At 45.7% G+C, this 22,950-nt stretch overlaps 1 pseudogene across 1 annotated transcript; it reads right to left on the bottom strand.

Moving 5' to 3' along the window:
* Positions 1–2,901: 2,901 nt before the first annotated feature.
* LOC308150429 lies at positions 2,902–22,325 on the bottom strand (annotated as a pseudogene). The gene is made up of 9 exons: positions 21,845–22,325; positions 21,191–21,531; positions 21,004–21,098; positions 20,364–20,862; positions 20,056–20,208; positions 19,403–19,743; positions 19,216–19,310; positions 18,604–19,074; positions 2,902–3,036 (listed from the first exon to the last, which is right to left on the bottom strand). The product of its transcript is annotated as an uncharacterized misc_RNA (transcript).
* Positions 22,326–22,950: the final 625 nt, after the last annotated feature.

Here is a 22,950-nt window from a genome sequence, read left to right as displayed (position 1 = left end):
CCCTGATACAACCTACTTATGAGGCCTTTAGTGTTTCCTGAGTTATAAGCCTCAATAAAAATATTAACAACCATGGGTGGATCTCGTGGATTAGAACCTTTTACCTCTTTACAAAAGTAATCACGGAGCTGTAAATACCTGAAAAAGTCTGTCCTATGACTCCTATCCAACCCATATGTTTGACATAAATCATCAAAACAGGCAAGCTCCCGTTGCTTAACTATCTTGCATAAGGAGGTGATACCTAAACAGGCCCATCGCCTATATCTACCATCTTGTGATGCCGGCATAAAATCAGGATCATATGCCGGCCATCTAAGCAGTTTGATCTCTTTTTGGAGTTGGAAACGTTTAACCACTTCTACCCAGACCTTAAGTGATAAGTTCACCCATTGGCTCGTTGTCTGCAATAGTTCTTTTTCCCTGCCGGCACAGCCAAGCAACGCCTGCACGGGTGCATCTATTAGTGACAACTCTATAGTCTTCCACCTGGCTTCGTATGAAGGATTACACCAATATACAAGGGGTCTCAATTGTGCTGACAAATAATAATCCCTGTTAAGTATCTGATATGTGACAAGTCCCAACAAAGATTATACTTTGCAGAGAGTTCCAGTGAGGGGGTATAATTGAATGTCATGACCTGAGTTGTACATGTAGATCATATCATGTGCATCATACACACTTCCTCAACCTCCTCCCTCCCTCCCTCCCTCCAGCCCAACCCCCTATCCTGGCCACGTCGTGGAAAGGAGAGAGGAGGAGCACAGGCCCTGAACACTGTGGGGTTATTTGGTCCTGGACATCCAATCTCTTTCAGCTTAATCAACAGCAGTGGAGGTGATTGGGGGGATGAAGGGGGAAAGGTAGGAGGATGGAGGGGGAGGGAAATAGGACAAAAACAATGAAGATTCCAACATAGCTAGGAAGACTGGCTGTCCCCGGATGAAATGATGCAAATGTTGTTGTTGTTTTTTTTGTTTGTTGCCCATTGTTTATTGTGAAGGAAAGACTTAAGTAGACTTAATCATGCTGTGCTGCAGTAAAAATATTAAAACATACATTTTGAACAGCTGAGCCGGCAAAGTTCTGACACACAGAAATAAATAAAGAACTTCAAAAAGCAAACGGGCAGTTGAAGTGAAGTGGCATCTCGCACTATGTAAATAGAAACTCTGACAACACTTCGCATACACATACAGATGCACACAGACACATACAGATGCACACACGCACACGCACACACACACACACACACACACACACACACACACACACACACACACACACACACATTCAGCCTTTTACGGTACTCAAGATTCTTCCGACATGATTTTCAGATGGTTTAAATAAATGAGAAACCAGGTTATAGCACATTTTGGTTAATGATATAGGTGTATAAAGCACAAGTTAGTAAGTAAGTCCGTAGTAGAGTGTTATCGAGAGCCAGTGCGAAGGCACATCATGTTTTGTTTTATATATTAGCATATTAGCATTAGCGAACACTAATGCTAAACATCAGTCGGAGCGGGTTAAAGGTTATAGTGCATACATCAGCTCAGATAAGGTGGGAGATAGAGCTGGTGGAAGGAGATATAGGAGGGTTGTTGTTAATGCATACCAGGCAGCTAAAGGGACAGCCCCTGCCTACCTGAAGGAAATGGTAACCCCCCAAACCCCTGCCCGCTCACTCCGTTCCTCCACCTCGGCTGGCCGACTGGCCCCACCTCCTCTACACAGCAGTCGGGCTGCCCGATCACGTCTCTTCACAACACTGGCTCCCCGCTGGTGGAATGAGCTCCCCACGGCTGTCAGAACGGCAGAGTCACTACCCATCTTCCGTCGTAGACTGAAGACCTATCTCTTCAGGTTACATCTTAACTGCTCCTCCTGAGACATCTTCTGACCCTCACCACTACGTCTCCTAAAGACACCCGCTTTCCCCTCTACTGTGTCCCTAAGAACTTCTATTGCCCCCCTTGTACTGTTTCTCAGTTTCTCCAGTAATATGAAAAAAAAAAAAAAAAAGTTTTAGTAGAAGGCGATAATAGGGAGAAGGTTTTTCCTTCTATCAGTGGCCCCGGGCCCGAGCTAGAGTACTCTTCCTGCAACGAATAGTGGACTGCTGATTCACATGCTTAGTATTCAAATGTATTGATTGTAAGTCGCTTTGGAATAAGGCATCTGCTAAATGCCAAAAATGTAAATGTAAATGTAATGCTGCAGAAGCTGCATCCAGCTATATCAGTCTAGCACTGCCTCTGAGGTAAATGGTTCTGGATGAGGCGAGAGATAGCTTAGCATAGCGTGACTTTCAGAGCTTAAGTATGAAGTATGGTGAACTGAGGGAGGAAGAGAGGGGAGCGATGGGGAGCTAACGTTTAACTTATATTCAGCAGTATAGGTAATCTATTCCAAGTGGAGCACCACCTGCAGAAGTGGCCATGATGACACCCCCTAGAGGGAGGGTGAGAGTTGAGAGGTCAAAGTTCAGCGGGTGCTGCTGAGTTTGAACAGCGTCAGCCTCTCAGCCGTTGGGACTGTTCTCCTCCAATGAAACTTGAGGAGATACCAGAGAGAGGCTGGGGCTTTGTAAACGGCGAACCAACCGCCTGCCACCACCGAGAAGGGAAGCACAAGGAGGGAAAGATAGCGGCCGCCACTAAAAGGAGGAACTCTCTCGTTGTCGGCGGCGAATCACATCAGTCTTTCTCTTCGGTAGGGTCAAACAGGGTTTCCCAGGGGACTCCACAGGGTTGGAATGTAGGTGGGGACGACGACGACAAAGTAAGTTATTCACTGCAACTTTGAGTACTGATGACTTTTTCAAGTGTTGTCTTGCTTCTATGTGTTGTTATGTGGGTTCAAACTTCTGATTCATGTTGAGGAGGGACGGCGGGGTCAGAGGATCTGATTGGCGAAAAAGGCCTTGGTCTGTCCGCAGGTGGGGTTGACGCACAAGGGGCAGCGCAGGGTGAGCTGGCGGGAGCACGGCTCGTTGGACTTCAGGTGAGATTGGACCAGGTCGGCCAGAGCCTGGGGAGGAAAGAGACAGAGGTTTACACTCACACACAGGTCTACAGAACACAGAGACAGAGGTTTACACTCACACACAGGTCTACAGAACACAGAGACAGAGGTTTACACTCACACACAGGTCTACAGAACACAGACAGAGGTTTACACTCACACACAGGTCTACAGAACACACAGACAGAGGTTTACACTCACACACAGCTCTACAGAACACACAGACAGAGGTTTACACTCACACACAGGTCTACAGAACACACAGACAGAGGTTTACACTCACACACAGGTCTACAGAACACAGAGACAGAGGTTTACACTCACACACAGGTCTACAGAACACAGAGACAGAGGTTTACACTCACACGCAGGTCTACAGAACACACAGACAGAGGTTTACACTCACACACAGGTCCACTGTTTGTCTCTCGGACACCGGGCAGAATATCCTCTCGGCGCGGACATGTCGCCTTGCGTACCTCCATCCCACATGTATTCATCATCATATTTTTCAATATATGTTGTATTGTCTGAACGAACATTTATTTCACCATATTACGTGACTTATGCACCTTAGGTTTTTGTGAACGGGACGATCAGAAAGAGATTAGTTTACCACGAAACAAGGAATGCAAAATCAAAAAAACAACGCATTACATTGGCCGTCCTATTGAGATGATAACTGTTTACAGATTGAACTCATTATCACTATTAGGCTACCGAGTCTCGATCTCAAATGGCATTCAATTGTCAGGATTCATCTTTGATAAACAATGGCCTACTAATCAATCGTTGATGATTACATAATCAAATGTAGCCTGCAGCGCAGAGCGCATGTCTTATTGAGTACACATTTCACGGCAAGAGAATTCCGATTTGTGGCAAACACCCAACAATTGTTCGTTCACTAAACATTATAACATGAACACAGTGAGGATTCAAACAAACGAAATAATTAATACACATCATTTCATTTATAATGTGCAGTAAACAAACTAAATAATGTATACTCTCTGCAATTGGCTAATGGTGCCAAAATCAACTATCCAAATATGAATCTGCGTATATCTTTGTACAACCTTGTTGTAGCCTATTATTATCATGGTCGACATGAGAATTGTTGGCTACTTCATATCACAACTGAACATTCATATATATAGCCTATTGCATTATTTGAAAATTGACAGCGCTGTACATAGTGTCATTCAATGCACAAGCACGTAATTTCAAACGATTTTGGTCGACAGCGAAATACATTATCAATATCTTATTATCAATTGTCAATATACTCTCTCCCTTCTTCTCCTTACTTTCCTGTCTGTCTTCACTATATCTGGGACTGCCCCACTCAGAAATATCCGTTTGTTATATCGTTGATTCTGGTGGGGGATGGTTTGAAGGGCTTGTTGGAGGCATCCTTTGTGTGGTGATCGGAAACGATCAGAAAGAGATCATTGAGAATAAGATGACCCTCCCCCATGCATCAACCATCAATTGTCAGGATTCATCTGTGATAAACAATTGCCTACTAATTACATGCCATTGAATATGTTTGCATATGAACACACTTATTCCTACATTATCAATATCTTATTATCAATTGTCAATACTCTCTCCCTTCTTCTCCTTACTTTCCTGTCTGTCTTCACTATATCTGGGACTGCCCCACTCAGAAATATCAGTTCGTTATATGATTACAGGCATAATCATCGCCGACATCATTTTATTTGATGTACACATTTCACGGCAAGAGACAGTTTATTCTCCCAACAATTGTTTGTTCACTGCACAACATGAACACAGTGAGGATTCAAACAAACAAAATAATGAATACACTCTGCAATTGGCTACTACTACAACGTGGTCTACAGTGATATACAAAAAATACATTATATACAATATTATAAATATCTGTTTGTTATATAATATTCGTTGATGAGCAGCTTGATAGGTACATACTGTGCAGTGTATCATTCATAACTGTACATAGGCTACACATATCATAATATCTTATCACTATTGCATGGAACTTGGGTAAACCCGCTGTGAAAAAAACCCCTCAGCTCCAACAAATCTGAAGGGATTGGGAGACATACTGTACAGTTTATCATTTTCATAACTGTCTGTACATATACATATCTTATGTATCACTATTGCTATATATAGCCTATATATAAACACATTATGTTACAAATATCAGTCTTATCCACTGTATCTAATTCAGCACTGAAGCCTGAAGGTTGAGCACAGTGTGTGCCCCCTTGCTACCTCTGCTGATATAAAAGAGAATTGCAGCCTTGGAGAAAAAGATGGCAGCCGAATCCCAAGGCAAATACACAGACACACACAGAAATACTGCAAAATCGCTTTATACTAACTCGATTTTGAAAATGTAAAGATGCTGGGTGGTAGAACGCACATATCTAGGAAAAGTCATGAAAGGAGGGTCCTGAAATTTGATCGAGTGCAAAGGTAGATTTTTTTTTGTACTCACTGGTGCTGTTTAACACCTCACGGCTGATTAAGTGTTAAGCAGCTCTCTCTCCAAACACAACGGCACAGGCCTACATTCAAAGGTAAAAGCAGAGAAAGTCTTAAATAAGGAGCCATAACCAGCAGTACAGCAGTACTCAAACCATATAAACAAGCACAGATCGCCACCAGCCTCGCGAATCATATAAACCGCTCATACGATACCAGGCTTGCTGTAACCCCTAGCGACTCTCCCTTTCTGGGTGTGAAGATCGGTGAGTGGTGGCATCGGGCGGCCTTTAGCCAGTAGTTGTGTTTTTCCAGTCCAGTCCAGTCTACGAAATCCCTTTAGGTCGCTGACAGTAATGTCCATATTAACAAAATCAAGCAAGTTATCCTTATTGATTATTATTATTTAGATCGTTTGAGCTAGCTGGCATAAGCTATTCTGCCGGGCGAGAGAAAGTAAGGTGAAATGTTAAGTGAACTTGAAAGTGATAAGAGCCAATCAGTAGCTCTTATCGGAATGAACGAACTACTGATTGGCTGGTAAGCATGCTTACCCTGGCCACATTAAACAGCGGGCTGAGGCATTGAAAAAAAAAAGAAGACATTTTCACAGAGAGACGCAGACATTACATTACGACATTTCAGCAGAGAGAGAAGTGCTTATAATGCAACGCAATGCAAGCAAGCAGAATAGCGAGTGCTTACTCCTGCAGGTGGCGCCAAAATGAATGACTCCTGCTGCCCTGGGACCTAAAATACGACTCTTTTAATGAAAACAAACAAACGGTTACATGCACTTTTATTTTAATATTTCCACTGTCCTTTTTTTTCTTTTCGTTGGGTAAGCACTGCTTACTATGCTTATATGGACGACACGTCCTTGCTAGACAACCCAGTTGAAGTTGATGAACGAAATCCAATGATGGACATCTTTTGTAAATGTAATTTAAAATTACTTAATACAGGAATCAACAATTCAGCAAAGAAATCTCAACAGTCTTTAACTTATTAAATTAAGACTTGAACAACAGAAGGACAAAAGTATAATTAAATGAAGATTTGAACCCAATTATAAAAGTATAAATCACACAAAAAGTCTAAATATGATTTTAATGGGTGTGGTATTGTGTCTAAATACATTGAGATCTTTTAAAGATCAGTTGGCCATAATACTGTCAGGATTAGATCAATGAAGAATTACAGCAGAGATATTTACTGACTCAGCATTGCTTGTTTCACACAAAGACAAAAGTGTCTTATACAAGACGGAGCAACACAGACATGGTGCCAGCGAAATTGAATAGTGAAATGGGAAAAAGGTAATTTTTACCCACTGCGGCAGTACTGTGGAATAGTATACCTGGAGAGCTAAAAACTATATGGTGTAGTGACTACATTATGGGTTCATGTTCTCCTCTTACTGTTGGTTGTGTAGTGGGAGGGAACCAGTTCTGGCACTAGGAGCAGAGGGGAGGATTATTAACGTTGCAACTTCCTGTTTAGACACAACAGTTTTGGTGATCTATTTTCTGGTCCTGTACTGAGAGTACAAGTTGTTATTTTGATTAAACAGTTATCATTACGTTGCCTACGTCTTTCCTTTTTCCTCCGGCACTACACTGGTGACCCCGACGTGGATTTTTGTTAACGTAATTGTGTACAAAAACCAGCGAACGAACATTACAATCCTGCAAAATGTCCGGGCGAGGAAGACGTTCAAACCAGCGGCAGCCATCACCATCCCCTGTCAGGGTAACGCGTGGTGCGCACACTCCCACTCTCAAGCTACCAGAGTTCTGGGACTCAACGCCTGCTGCATGGTTTGCTATTGTAGAGGCACATTTCAACAAAAGTGACATCGATGACGACGACGACCGGTACAACCATGCTGTGGCAATGTTGGGCAGCTCCACCGCAGCTCGAGTGGTAGGTTTTTTGTCTGCTCCCCCGACGACGAACAAATATGAGCGCCTCAAGGCCCTGCTTCTAGAGACATTTGAACTGTCCACTGCGGAGAGGGTGCGTCGCCTATTTGCCATGTCGGACTTGGGTGACGAGAGGCCTTCTGCGCGCATGGAGAGGATGCTAAACCTGCTCGGTACAGAAGACCCCATGATCCTCTTCACAGAGCTGTTCATGCGCACATTGCCAGCTCAAGTTAGGATGGCGCTGGCCAACACCGCCATCATGGAGCCCCGCGCCCTGGCCAGGGAGGCGGACCGGTTCGTCTTGGCCATGCCTCAACGGTCCCCCGACCTGCTCGCTCCCGCGGCCGCCCCGCCACCCGACCGTCGCAGGAGAGCGAAGGATGACGCCAGACCTTCTGGCCAGCAGGGTAACGCTGCGGGCCATTGTTTCTACCACGCCACTTTTGGCGCCAAGGCCAAACGGTGCCGCTCACCCTGCACCTTCGGACCGACGGGAAACGGCGGGGCCGGCACTCAGTAGTGGCCCTGAGCGCTGGCGTCACCAACAGGCTGCTCTTCATACAAGACACCGCCTCTGGTCGCAGTTTCCTTTGTGACACAGGTGCCCAGTGGAGCATCATTCCGGCAGAGAGATCGGATGTGGCGAAGGAGGAGCGTGGTCCGCAGTTGGCAGGCGCGGACGGCACACCTATCTGCTCTTATGGCACTAGGGCGGTGGACGTGTGCTTCGGAGGGCAATGCTTTTCGTGGGATTTTGTCATAGCGGCTGTCACATTTCCCCTCCTTGGTGCGGATTTTCTGTGCGCCCACAACCTGTTGGTGGACGTGGGGAACAGGCGCCTGGTCAACTCACAGACTTTCGCTTCCTTCGCCTGTACGCAGGGGGAGGCGGTCTACAGCGGGTGGTCCAATACGCTCGCCGAAAGTGACCAGTACCTTCGGCTGCTCGCCGAATTCCCCGACCTTACCAAGCCCACCTTCTCCGCGCCCACGGTGAAACACGGAGTGGAGCACCACATCGAGACCGAGGGGGGCTCCCCTCCACGCCAGGGCCAGGCGCCTCAACCCGGAGAAGCTGGCCATCGCCAGGGCGGAGTTTGCGCATATGGAGCAGGTGGGCATCGTTCGGCGCTCGAGCAGCCCCTGGGCGTCTCCCCTGCACATCGTTCCTAAGTCAGACGGCGGGTGGCGCCCATGTGGGGACTACCGCCGCCTCAACGACGCGTCCAAGCCTGACCGCTACCCGGTCCCACATGTCCAGGACTTTTCAGCGAACCTGGCAGGCAAACGCTTCTTCTCCAAAGTGGACCTGGTACGGGGGTACCATCAGGTGCCGGTGCACCCCGAGGACGTCCCTAAGACGGCCGTAATCACGCCATTTGGACTCTTCGAGTTTCTGCGGATGCCGTTCGGCCTGAAGAACGCGGCGCAGACCTTCCAACGCCTCATGCACTCGGTGCTCCGGGACCTACCATTCCTCTTCGTCTACTTGGATGACATCCTCGTCGCAAGCACCACGGAGGAGGAGCACCTGTCCCACCTCCGGGCCCTTTTCACACGGCTCAGCCAACATGGGCTGATTGTCAATCCGGCGAAGTGTGAGTTCGGACGGAACACCATCGACTTTCTCGGGCACCGGGTCTCCGCAGAGGGGGTGACCCCCCTCCCCTCGAAGGTGGAAGCTGTCGCTGCTTTCCCGCGCCCCAGCACAATCAGCGAGCTCAAGGGGTTCATCGGGATGGTAACCTTCTACTATCGCTTCCTCCACCACATCGCTCACATCCTGCGGCCTCTGTACGATGCCCAGAAGGGCAAGACTCTGAAGCAGCCGGTGGACTGGACGGCGGAGCGTGTCAAAGCCTTTCAGGACACCAAGGCGGCCCTGGCCCGCGCTGCCATGTTGGCCCACCCCTCGCCCTCGGCACCCACTGCTCTCACCACGGACGCCTCTGACTTTGCTGTGGGAGCGGTGTACGAACAGTGGGTTGGGGACGCCTGGCAGCCTCTTGCATTCTTCAGCCGCCAGCTGTCTCCCAGAGAGCAAAGGTACAGCACATTCGACAGGGAGCTCCTCGGGCTGTGGCTTGCTGTCAGACACTTCCGTTTTTTACTGGAGGGCCGCGAGTTTACGGCCTACGTGGACCACAAGCCACTCACGCACGCCATGTCCAAGGTGGCGGAGCCGTGGTCCGACCGCCAACAGCGCCAGCTCGCCTACATATCCGAGTTCACCACAGACATCCAGCACGTTGCTGGGAAGTCCAACCAGGTCGCGGATTGTCTCTCCAGGGCGGTGGTTGGTGCGGTCCAACTGGGTTTGGACTACGCGCGCATGGCTGCAGACCAGGCCGCCGACCCCGCCGTCCAGGCTCTCAAGTTGTCGGACACAGGACTGCGCCTAGAAGAGGTGGTTTTCGGTGACGCAGGGGCCACGCTCCTGTGCGACGTCTCCATGGGTCAGCCACGACCGGTGGTCCCCGCCAACTGGAGGCGCCCCGCCTTCGAGGCGATACACGGCTTGTCTCACCCTGGTAGGAAACCGTCCTCACGGCTGGTGTCAGAGAAATTCGTCTGGCATGGGCTCAAGAGGGATGTGAGGGCCTGGGTAGACACGTGCATCGCCTGCCAGCGCGCCAAGGTGCATCGACACGTCAAGGCCCCCCTGGAGCAGTTCTCTGTGCCTGAGCGGAGGTTCGATCATGTAAACGTGGACCTGGTAGGGCCGCTGCCCCCCTCGCACGGATACACCTATCTCTTTACCATGGTGGACAGGACGACTCGCTGGCCGGAGGCAGTTCCGCTCTCCTCAACGACAGCCCCCGACCTGGCCCGGGCGTTCATCGCGGTGTGGGTCTCCCGCTACGGCACCCCTGCTGATCTCTCCTCTGACCGTGGCTCACAGTTTACTTCAGAGCTGTGGGCAGCGGTGGCGGAGAATCTGGGGGTCAAGCTCCACCGCACAACCGCCTATCACCCGCAGGCGAACGGGCTCTGTGAGCGTTTCCATCGATCCATGAAGGCCGCCCTTCGAGCCAGCCTCACGGACAGCGACTGGCTTGACAAGCTGCCGTGGGTCATGCTGGGGCTCAGGACAGCGCCTAAGGAGGACCTCCAGTCGTCGTCCGCTGAGCTGGTGTTTGGACAGCCGCTGCGGGTCCCCGGTGACTTCATTCCCAAGTCAACGGAGCCCTGGTCCGCCGCCGCTCAGCGCGCCTCCCTGCTGGACAGCGCCAGGACCTTCGTCCCGGTCCCGACTACGCAGCATGGTGTCCCTACTTCGAGGGTGCCCCCGGAGCTGCACTCAGCGAGGTTCGTTTTCATTCGTCATGATGGCCACAGGACTCCACTACGTCCTCCTTATGACGGGCCTTTCCGTGTCATCGAGGCCGGAGCCAAGAACTTCATGGTTGACATGGGGGGTAGGCCTGAGTGTGTGTCCGTTGATCGCCTCAAACCGGCCCACTTGGACCTTGAACTGCCCCTGGACTTGGCCCTGCCACCGCGCAGAGGCCGGCCTCCAGTCCTACCTCCCCTGCCGCGCCCTGGCCATTCCCCCCTCCGACCCCGACAACCCCCCGCAGCTCGCGAGCCCCCGGTCGTCACTGCCCCCCGTCCTTCCCTGCAGGAGGACGTGATGGGCGATGTCACACCTCCTCCCGCACCTCCTGACTTTACCTACGATCGTAGGGGCCGGGCCATACGCCCTCCTCGCCGTGAGGATTTCCAATATTGAGGTGAACACTGGGGGGGCTGGTGTAGTGACTACATTATGGGTTCATGTTCTCCTCTTACTGTTGGTTGTGTAGTGGGAGGGAACCAGTTCTGGCACTAGGGGCAGAGGGGAGGATTATTAACGTTGCAACTTCCTGTTTAGACACAACAGTTTTGGTGATCTATTTTCTGGTCCTGTACTGAGAGTACAAGTTGTTATTTTGATTAAACAGTTATCATTACGTTGCCTACGTCTTTCCTTTTTCCTCCGGCACTACAATCTAGAGTAATGCACAACGATTCAAGATAGGAGTAAAGAGACCAAATCAAAGCTAAACGCTGGGCCTTCTTAGTAGCAAATCTTTAATAAGATCCTTGAAACCTAGTGATGAAGCCAACTTGCTGTGCTGCTGTCATTGTCCTTTGTTACTTCTTGCTCTACATCATTCATAATATGTCCTATAATAGTATTAACATAGTCAGTGGAGCCCCTAGACTTTTGGGGGCCCTAAGCAAACAACATTATGGAGGCCCCTGGTAAGGGTCTTAGGCGGGTGACGATGTGGACATTTTAAAATGTATTTATTTCCCTGACACTAAAATATAATACGGTTTTACGAAGTTCGCGCATATGCGCGCGCTCGTGTGTGTAAGTAAAAAAAACAGTCTCTTTTACAAAGGAGCCCTGGCCAAGACAGCCACAATACAACAATTACATTTGACATAATAAAAGCACATAAAAACATGCAAAGCACATTACATAAAAACAGTAAAAACAGTACATGACCACAGGTACAGTAGCACACCTAGTACACATTGCGACATACTGGACCACAAGTAGCATACAAATTACATGCAACATGGAGCATGTAAATGATGCATGTAAATGCATGTAAATGATGGATCTTATCATGAATCATTTTTAAAGGCTTTAATATAGGCTACATGATGTATTAACTATTTATATTTTGTACCCAGATGTCAAATAAATACGTAACAAATGAATAGTTAACTTTAAAAAAAAAAATGCCCCGCTGAACCAATGAGAAGGACGGGGGGGGCGGTGCTTCCCATCGGTCCGGCCTATCAGTGTCCTAGATTTGCCGCTCGCTCCGGGCGGCACATAGAATCCGTTCTATGGATAAAGGTCTCCAGACGTTTGGAGCGAGAGCAAAGCGGAAGTGGAAACGGCTGGCACCGCGAGACTAGCCAGCTATCAATAAACTACAATTCATCAGAGCAATTGCGCGTCATCTCCCTGTCATCAGAATGATCACGCCCCTTTTTGGGTGATAGAAGGGGAGAAGTTTGACTGGCGGTCAATGGGAATTTCTGGTCTTCGCTACTTTAATCCGATAAAATAAGAAAACCGTAGTGCTTTTTAGATATTAGGAGCCCAAATCCGATGGCCAGTTAGGCAAACTATATTATAGTGTCGTTGCCGATCAATGATCGACGTCGCTATATAGAGAAAATAATGAAATAGGGGTTGATTCATCAGAGCAGTCATACGTCATCTCCCTGTCATCAGGGATTTGTAGTTCTTCATTTGATTTGCCGTGTAAATCCCCAGACTGCCCAAATCCGATTGCCAGTCAGGCAAACAATTATATAGTGTCGTTGCCGATCAATGATCGACGTCGTTATATGGAGAACATTTATGAAATAGGCAATGAATGTGTGTCCTTTCAGTCTGCCTCCATGAACCACCCGACCCAAAGGCCTGAGGTGTTGTAGGAGGTATGAATATGATTTAGGGGGTATTTAGTATAACAGGCTAATGGGTTTATTGTGAGTTTACTTTGATTGTTTGTTTATTGCCTAGATCACCGTATTGAGAAGTCATATGGTTATGGGGGGTGATATTGCAAGGTAATTTAAGCACCTGCGCACCTTGCATGGTGGTAGTGGAGAGAGAGGGGAGCGATGTATTTTTGTTGACCGCATTATACGCATATTCTATACGCATTGTTTGTTATTTTTCTGGTTTTGATCGCTTATGGATTATTTTTGTACGTCGCCAAGTTTGACTGTTCTATTCAATAAATGTCCAATGTGACAATTGCCCTCCTCCACCGGCCCTAGTTTTGGATCTAGCTTGCTGTTCATTATTTTCATGATAAAACGTCATAACATCTTCATATACACCATACAGTAGACACTGAACAGTAGACATAAGACATGTTCATAAATGTTTATCTTATATGTGTATATGTTTGTGAATATGTGAATATGTTTTCTGTTTTTTTGCACCTTCGGAAGAGCCACTACAATTTCATTGTATAGGCAACTGTACAACGACAATAAAGTCTATTCTATTCTATTCTATACAGGATAAATACTGATTAACAGTAGGCTACTTTGGCAAATGCCCATTGAACAGATTTATTTATTATCCTATCTTAAGAAAACTAATGTAACACTCCCATCTGGAAAAAAAAAATGTGGAAAAAAAAATGTGAAAAAAAAAAATTTGGGAAAAAAATTTGGAGGCCCTTTTTGTTTGGTGGCCCCAAGCAATTGCATTGGTTGCCTCTATGGACGGGGCGCCTCTGAACATAGTAATACATACATTACACCAGATTAGCTAACTTAAATGTTATCTAGCTAGCTAACAATATTATTAAGATGCCAGTGGTCAATGTTATTGCAATTACTGGAAGAACTATTAACTAAATATGAATATTAGCTAAAGTTGTATTCAATGCTTGCATGGTAATGCAGCATACATTAAAATATTCAAAATCTGTTTGTTAACCCCAAACCTCCTACTGCTCACCTCCTTCTCCTTCAACTGGGAGGTGGGTTGAGGGAAGGAGTCCTGATCCTGGAGCTGCATCTGTGCATGACGTCATTAGCATGTAACATTATACTAGTTAGCTAGCTAGCTATAGCAAGAGTGCATAGCTGCTGGATACAAATTCACTGAGCTCTAATAATCTATATTTGGACCAAAATTGCCCTCATCTCATATATTTAACTGAAATTATACTGACAGTGCACTGTAAGTTAACTTTACTTGAAGTTAATGTTAATTAGCTATAGCGAGCTAACTAGATCATCCACACAGTGATTAGCTAGAGCTAAACCACACAATGTTGGCTAGGTAGCCTACAAGTTATGGGCCCCAAAAGAAGGTCTGAATGAATACATTTCTTATTTTTTTTGTCACTCTCCTCGTTCTTTACTTTTACTTTTCTCTTTTGAGACCCTGACTTTGTTACTTTTCTCTTTTGAGACCCTTACCTGACTTTGGCTTCGCCTGTGACATCATCTTCTCTCTCCTTGTCAGAATATTCGCGGTAACGTTCCTCGAGTCTAGCAGCTCGTGCGGGTGGACTGAACCATGCAATGACTAAATAGAGGGGTAAATAATAAGGCTTAATTTAGTCAAACATAGAGAAACAAAACTCCAGTTTGTTTCTTTTGTAACTTTTTTTAATACATAGAATTATAATTTGAAGTCGGCTACATTAACTTCCTTATGATAATAATAATAATATTATTATAAATATAATATATTTTAAAAAAGATTCTCTTGGGCCCCTGTCAGTGCTGGGCGCTTAGAATCGTCCTAACTTACCCCCCCCCCCCCCCCCCCCCCCTAGCGGCGCCCCTGGCTGTTGATGTGGTGAAATGAGTAGCCTATGGCTAATTAAAACTTGTAAGTCCCATCGCTGTGTGGGCATGATTCGCGCGCGTAAATGAGAACATTTCGCACTGTTATTTTGGAGACCCCCACAAAGCTCAGCTTATAACTCGAACCCTGTTTCTAAGGATTCTTCTAAATAGACTGAACCCTACCGCCAACAGGCCAGTGGCGGCTGGTGCTAAAATGTTTGGGTGGGGCACAGGTTATGGGGGAAGAATATCAACTTTAAAATCTGGATTTACAGTCAATTTTAGCATGAGAATAGCTCTACCCCCCTGTACAGACCTCGCCATCCCCTCTACCCCCCTGTACAGACCTCTTCATCCCCTCTACCCCCTTGTACAGACCTCTTCATCCCCTCTACCCACCTCTACAGACCTCTTCATCCCCTCTACCCACCTCTACAGACCTCTCCATCCCCTCTACCCACCTCTACAGACCTCTCCATCCCCTCTACCCCCCTGTACAGACCTCTTCATCCCCTCTACCCCCTGTACAGACCTCTCCATCCCCTCTACCCCCTGTACAGACCTCTCCATCCCCTCTACCCCCCTGTACAGACCTCTCCATCCCCTCTACCCCCTGTACAGACCTCTCCATCCCCTCTACCCCCTGTACAGACCTCTTCATCCCCTCTACCCTCCTCTACAGACCTCTTCATCCCCTCTACCCTCCTCTACAGACCTCTTCATCCCCTCTACCCCCCTGTACAGACCTCTTCATCCCCTCTACCCCCCCTGTACAGACCTCTCCATCCCCTCTACCCACCTCTACAGACCTCTTCATCCCCTCTACCCCCCCTGTACAGACCTCTCCATCCCCTCTACCCTCCTCTACAGACCTCTCCATCCCCTCTACCCTCCTCTACAGACCTCTCCATCCCCTCTACCCCCCTGTACAGACCTCTTCATCCCCTCTACCCCCCTGTACAGACCTCTTCATACCCTCTACCCCCCTGTACAGACCTCTTCATCCCCTCTACCCCCCTGTACAGACCTCTTCATCCCCTCTACCCCTCTGTACAGACCTCTTCATCCCCTCTACCCCCCCTGTACAGACCTCTTCATCACCTCTACCCCCCTGTACAGACCTCTTCATCACCTCTACCCCCCCTGTACAGACCTCTTCATCACCTCTACCCCCCTGTACAGACCTCTTCATCACCTCTACCCCCCCAGTTTTCTCTACAATTTCTACAATTTTCTCTCTACAGTTTCTACACGTCAACGTGTACCGAAACACTTGTTTCCAACGTGGTCCTACGTTTCTCCTACACCAAGACACATACAAAGAGCATAGAAACATACAAAGAGCATAGAAACATACAAAGAGCATAGAAGATACAATCAGAATACAGTCTGCCATTCCTTCTCCCAGCATCGATTTGGTTTTCCTATCATGACTGAAGGACAGATGATTCACTTGCTTACACAAGTTTGACTTCGGTAATAGGTCCAGTTGCAATATCAAGTTGGGAACAAAAGATGCCTCCTTCTAATCCATTTGTTCAATTTGTTTACAAAGTCCGGTAGTGGAAAGCAGAACAACGCATTTGTTACTTCACATCCCGCTAGCCATGTTTTCTTCTCATACCAACCCCTCGTAAATCCTCGGTTATACGATTTTCCAATTTTCCCTGCCTTATAAACTTGCTTTATAATTAAATTTGGTCTGGGTGGTCCTAATTCCTTTACTGTTAATTTCTCCTGGTTGCTACGACGGCTGAACGGTGTTTCTTTTAAAGATTCAACCGAGTTGTTCAGAACATTACTAGCCATGGTGAAGCAGGTGAACGAACGTGACGCCGGCCGTATGACATGACGTAAGCACGTACGATTCTTTGTGCATGTCCCAAAACCCCATAGACAAATGACCGAATGGCCTGAAGTTACCAAAATAGATTTTACATGCAAGTCTACGAGAACAGCCTAGTGCAATTTCGAGTAGACTGAAAGTTGCCCTGAAAGGGGCGGGACTTGAAGCTGATTGGAACATACTCCACAGAACACTAGCTGATTGGACTATGATATACTCCACAGAACACTAGCTGATTGGACTATGATATTCAGAAGCAACACTGTCTAGAAGTCATAGAAAAAAAATCTCTCTCTTCTCCCTTTGGTGGGGCATTGTCCAATTGCCCCTAATGAACCAGCCTCCCCTGCAACAGGCACACATGTTCACAGGAACACATAACATGCGAATTTCGCCAAGTGCAAGCGCTCAATCAACCTCACCGTCACGAGATGAATCAGCATCACCTCGTTGATGGCCTTCCATACAATTACAGATTGTAATCAAGTGCAATACTGAAACACAACTGTGAACATTTCAAACCTGCAAACTGCGACACTTTAAATGAATGTGCAATAACACTATGTGCAATATGACAACCCTCGGGTACATAAGGTTCAGAGATAGGAAATGTTAGAATAGGTATAGCATGAGTACAGCACAGTGTTTTATTTGTATAGTATAGTATAGTGGATAGTGTACATAGCCTTTATTTATGTAAACCAGCTCTTTTCCCTTCTTGTTTTTAGTTTTTTTTTCCTAGCACCAGGGGAGCCCCCCCCTCCCAAATTTCGTTGTATGGTACCTGTACTATATCAATGACAATATGTCTTTTCAATGGGGCCTCTCTAGTTTGGGCAATGTAATCATAAATAATAAAAACAGGATGCAAGAACTACCACAAACCACATCTGAATAATGTCAAAGTTTAATCATAGCTTAAACATTGTTTCAAATGACAAAAGTTGTTAAAATTATTGAAAATTGACTGAGGTTAAAACAGATTCGAAAAAAAAGTCGGTTTTGGTATCACATTAAAACAAGTGAGTGATAAAAATGAGATAAAAAGTAGCTGCCAGTCCAGTTAAAAAGACAAATTATGTCCTGGTACTCTTTATTATTATTATTATTATTTTATTTTTTTAACTGAAATAGTTGTTTTTAAATTTTGTTTAAAATGTTTGTTTTTACCTATTATATTTGTGGTGCGAAATTGTGTGTTTTTTAAATTGAAATAGCTGTTTTTATATTGTTTAAAATGTGTTGTTTTTTAACCTATTGTACTTGTAAAGCACTTTGACGTAAAGTGCTATATAAATAAAGTTGTTATTATTATTATTATTATTAATTACAAGATTAATGATTCAGAACAAAAAGGATCTGATGTAAAAGTGATCAAATAAATAGAATAAATGGATACAGTATCTAAGATATTATTTAAATGACATACAATTGGCATTGTAAACATGTCTTTAAAAAGTAGCAACAGCAAACTGGCTTATTCAGAGAATCTCTTGAGTCTGAGAAGCAAAACGGAGAACTTTAGCCATCCTGTTTAATTATGGTCAAGATTGTTGCTTACATGCCGCTTCGACCAACAAGTTCAGATCTAAAAGATAAAATGACAGGATTAGGATTTCAGAATTGTTGCCATATCTTTAATCAAATGTTATAGGTTGGCTTAATTCACAATGTATTGTGGATGGATTGTCTTACCTGGAGATTTAGGTTGCTGTCTGCTGCTTTTGGTCTCCTGGGACAAACTGACATCTGCGTCCTTCACCTTGGTGCTGCTGAATTTATGAAAAAATTACATAATCCAATCTTGTTAATTTCAACCACAGAGTTCATGAAGACAACTGGTAATCATACTGTACATGACAAGTATATAGATTATATTTGCTTTCTTTGTGAACTGTAGCTGAATTATTTTTAACTTGACCATTCCCATTAAGAACTACAGTGTATTCTTTGCTAACTAGACATGACAGGTTTCACAGCACTAACCTTCTGAGAGGCATTGATAGGGTTAGTCTCAACATCTAGAGAGCCAGGTTCCTGCTCCTCCATTTTCACTGGCTCACCCGCAGGACCACCGATTGTGATGGCTATTCCCTGAGGAACTTTCCCTGGGACTGCAATAATAATGGGCCCGCAAGGAGTCACTGGGTTGGCATCCATGAAAACAGGCACGGAGCTGGAGTTGGCAGAAGAGTCTGGCTGTGAAGAGACTGGGTGAGAGGAGCTGTGGATGGTGGTGGTGGGCTGAGGACCAGATTTAGGGGTGGCCAGGAAATGCTTATCTGGGGTCCCCACTTTTACCATGCGTATCTTGGGGGAAGCTTGCAGTTCACCAACTAACTGGAAGACTGTGTCTAGGTTGACAATGACATCACTTTTCTTGCTTTCCTGATTTTCACTGCTCTGCCAGTCCTGGTTTTGGTTTCCAGGAGACAGAAAGCCCACAGGACAGTTTGGCTAAAATATGGGATTGAAAATATAAATCTTATAGCTTTGCATGAAAGGCCTGCAATTTCATCTTTGAACAACTTTCTACCCATGTACTTATGAATTCCACATCACTGGAGATAGATTCGCAGAAATGGGCTGTTCACCTACCTGGTAATCGCTATAACGGGAGAATGAGGGAGATGTCTGTTGCGCACTCCCTGTCATGTCTGTGTCCACTGCTACTGGGGGGCAGCACTGGTACACTGATGGGAAACAAACACATTTTTAACTTAGATGAATGTTTATAAATCACAAATGCAGAGTCTTTCTGTACATATAACTGATGAGTGTTCACATAATTGCCTGGGGAAAAGAATCCAGGTCGGTATTGTGCATGCTGGGGGATAAAACCATTGAACTTCGGCCCAGGGATTGCAAGGCCTTGTGAACCCTGCTGAATATGCACAGTGGTTGGGCTTGACTGCGGACAGGAAGCGTCTGCAGGAAACCCGTGGAAGACCGATATTGGGATTCCCTTGTCTGTGTAGAATATTGTAGGTGTGGGGGCATCACCATGACCCAAGACCCAGCCACGAGGTGGGATTGGGGTCCCAACATACTCCTTCACAGACTGTGATACGTTCTGGTGATATCGGTAAGGAGATGCTCGATGTCCTTCTCCAATATACACAGAACCTGTAGAAACATTGAGAGATCAACAGTATTTATTTATTTTTGCATTAAACATACAAACTGGGTGGTTCTGGTTCACACTAAGAATGTTCTTTGTAGTGTAAGACAGCTATTGATTTACTTGAATAATTGTTTATTACATACTTGGGAACTGGTATGATTAACAATGTACCTCTTCTGTTATTGTTTAGTTTTCTACTATTACATGGGACATAACCTCCCCCACGGATACTAGTTGTGGTTGTTATGCCCTGTTGTGTACATGTCTCTGTGAAATTCAATAAAAAAATATTAACCACAAAAAAAAAAATGTACCTCTTTTCTCTACTTTAGGCCTACCACCATTTGCGGTCGGCAGTCGGGGAAAGCGATTAGGTGGCCGACAGTTCACCTCTAACCCAGCTTTCATCTTGGCCTTGTTACTGCTGGTCAGCCTCTTCAGATTGACCAGGAGTTCAGGACGGAAATCTTGTTAATTTCAACCACAGAGTTCATGAAGACAACTGGTAATCATACTGTACATGACAAGTATATAGATTATATTTGCTTTCTTTGTGAACTGTAGCTGAATTCTTTTTAACTTGACCATTCCCATTAAGAACTACAGTGTATTCTTTGCTAACTAGACATGACAGGTTTCACAGCACTAACCTTCTGAGAGGCATTGATAGGGTTAGTCTCAACATCTAGAGAGCCAGGTTCCTGCTCCTCCATTTTCACTGGCTCACCCGCAGGACCACCGATTGTGATGGCTATTCCCTGAGGAACTTTCCCTGGGACTGCAATAATAATGGGCCCGCAAGGAGTCACTGGGTTGGCATCCATGAAAACAGGCACGGAGCTGGAGTTGGCAGAAGAGTCTGGCTGTGAAGAGACTGGGTGAGAGGAGCTGTGGATGGTGGTGGTGGGCTGAGGACCAGATTTAGGGGTGGCCAGGAAATGCTTATCTGGGGTCCCCACTTTTACCATGCGTATCTTGGGGGAAGCTTGCAGTTCACCAACTAACTGGAAGACTGTGTCTAGGTTGACAATGACATCACTTTTCTTGCTTTCCTGATTTTCACTGCTCTGCCAGTCCTGGTTTTGGTTTCCAGGAGACAGAAAGCCCACAGGACAGTTTGGCTAAAATATGGGATTGAAAATATAAATCTTATAGCTTTGCATGAAAGGCCTGCAATTTCATCTTTGAACAACTTTCTACCCATGTACTTATGAATTCCACATCACTGGAGATAGATTCGCAGAAATGGGCTGTTCACCTACCTGGTAATCGCTATAATGGGAGAATGAGGGAGATGTCTGTTGCGCACTCCCTGTCATGTCTGTGTCCACTGCTACTGGGGGGCAGCACTGGTACACTGATGGGAAACAAACACATTTTTAACTTAGATGAATGTTTATAAATCACAAATGCAGAGTCTTTCTGTACATATAACTGATGAGTGTTCACATAATTGCCTGGGGAAAAGAATCCAGGTCGGTATTGTGCATGCTGGGGGATAAAACCATTGAACTTCGGCCCAGGGATTGCAAGGCCTTGTGAACCCTGCTGAATATGCACAGTGGTTGGGCTTGACTGCGGACAGGAAGCGTCTGCAGGAAACCCGTGGAAGACCGATATTGGGATTCCCTTGTCTGTGTAGAATATTGTAGGTGTGGGGGCATCACCATGACCCAAGACCCAGCCACGAGGTGGGATTGGGGTCCCAACATACTCCTTCACAGACTGTGATACGTTCTGGTGATATCGGTAAGGAGATGCTCGATGTCCTTCTCCAATATACACAGAACCTGTAGAAACATTGAGAGATCAACAGTATTTATTTATTTTTGCATTAAACATACAAACTGGGTGGTTCTGGTTCACACTAAGAATGTTCTTTGTAGTGTAAGACAGCTATTGATTTACTTGAATACCGTAATTGTTTATTACATACTTGGGAACTGGTATGATTAACAATGTACCTCTTCTGTTATTGTTTAGTTTTCTACTATTACATGGGACATAACCTCCCCCACGGATACTAGTTGTGGTTGTTATGCCCTGTTGTGTACATGTCAAAAAATGTACAAAAAAATATTAACCACAAATTTTTTTTTTTACCTCTTTTCTCTACTTTAGGCCTTAGTCGGGGAAAGCGATTAGGTGGCCGACAGTTCACCTCTAACCCAGCTTTCATCTTGGCCTTGTTACTGCTGGTCAGCCTCTTCAGATTGACCAGGAGTTCAGGACGGTCCTGTCTGAAGTGTGGGTTGTGGAAGTGATGGAGGATCCCGCCGGTGGGAGACCTGCCAGTGGCACCATCCTCCTGTTTGTCTGGGTCGACCACGACCTTCTTGAACCCGTACAGGTTCAGCTGGCGGACGAAGCTGGTGAAGTTAAACGTTTTGAACACGTCCACGTGTTGAAGACGTCCATCAAACGGCTGCATCTGGGGGGACAGCAGCTCAGCCTCAAACAGCTGCTGGTCTATGATCACACTTTCCCCAGAGGCGTCCCAGTGGATAGACGGGTTCTTGGGGTTGATGACCAGACTCCACATCTTCGCGGGGAATTTGTTGGGGTTTATGGGGATGGTCCCCATAAAATAGTGTTGGTTCATATTTTATATATTCTCATATAATCTGTTGAGAAACACAAAAATAGTGGACAGAAGTTCACTATAAGACATGAAATCAGAATGCCTTGTAATGACGTGTATTCTGGAAATGTTGGACATTAACCAATGTTAACCTTATGTAGTTTCATTTGAAAGTATTTCACTCCGGCCGGGGAGAGAACGGACTATTCTGACTACAACAAGTCCGCTAGCGATTAAGCTAACAGTCGCTAACAGTTTATCACTCGAGTGGTCAAGATGTTCTGGCGATACTTTGATAGCTGTTAGGAAACTAACTAACTCTAACCAGCCGATTTATACGACGATATCTGTATTGTATTGCCGTGTTTGTATTCATTTAATTACAATTACAAGTTGAAGTTCAATACACCATACCGTTATTCTCTGACCGGGGCTCCGTGTCGTGTCTCAGAATACCGTTGGAGTTTGAATTCCAGAGACCGTCTGAGCTCGAGACCATCACCATGACCACCACCTTGACCAATAATAATAATTAATAATAATAATAATAATAATAATAATAATAATTTAATTTTAATAAGAATACTTTTGCCATTTAGCAGACGCTTTTAATCCAAAGCGATTTACA

The sequence above is a fragment of the Nansenia antarctica genome, assembly GCF_963989245.1.
Source record: "Nansenia antarctica genome assembly, chromosome: 2".
NCBI lineage: Eukaryota > Metazoa > Chordata > Actinopteri > Argentiniformes > Microstomatidae > Nansenia > Nansenia antarctica.
This window is presented reverse-complemented; position numbering and strand designations above follow the sequence as displayed.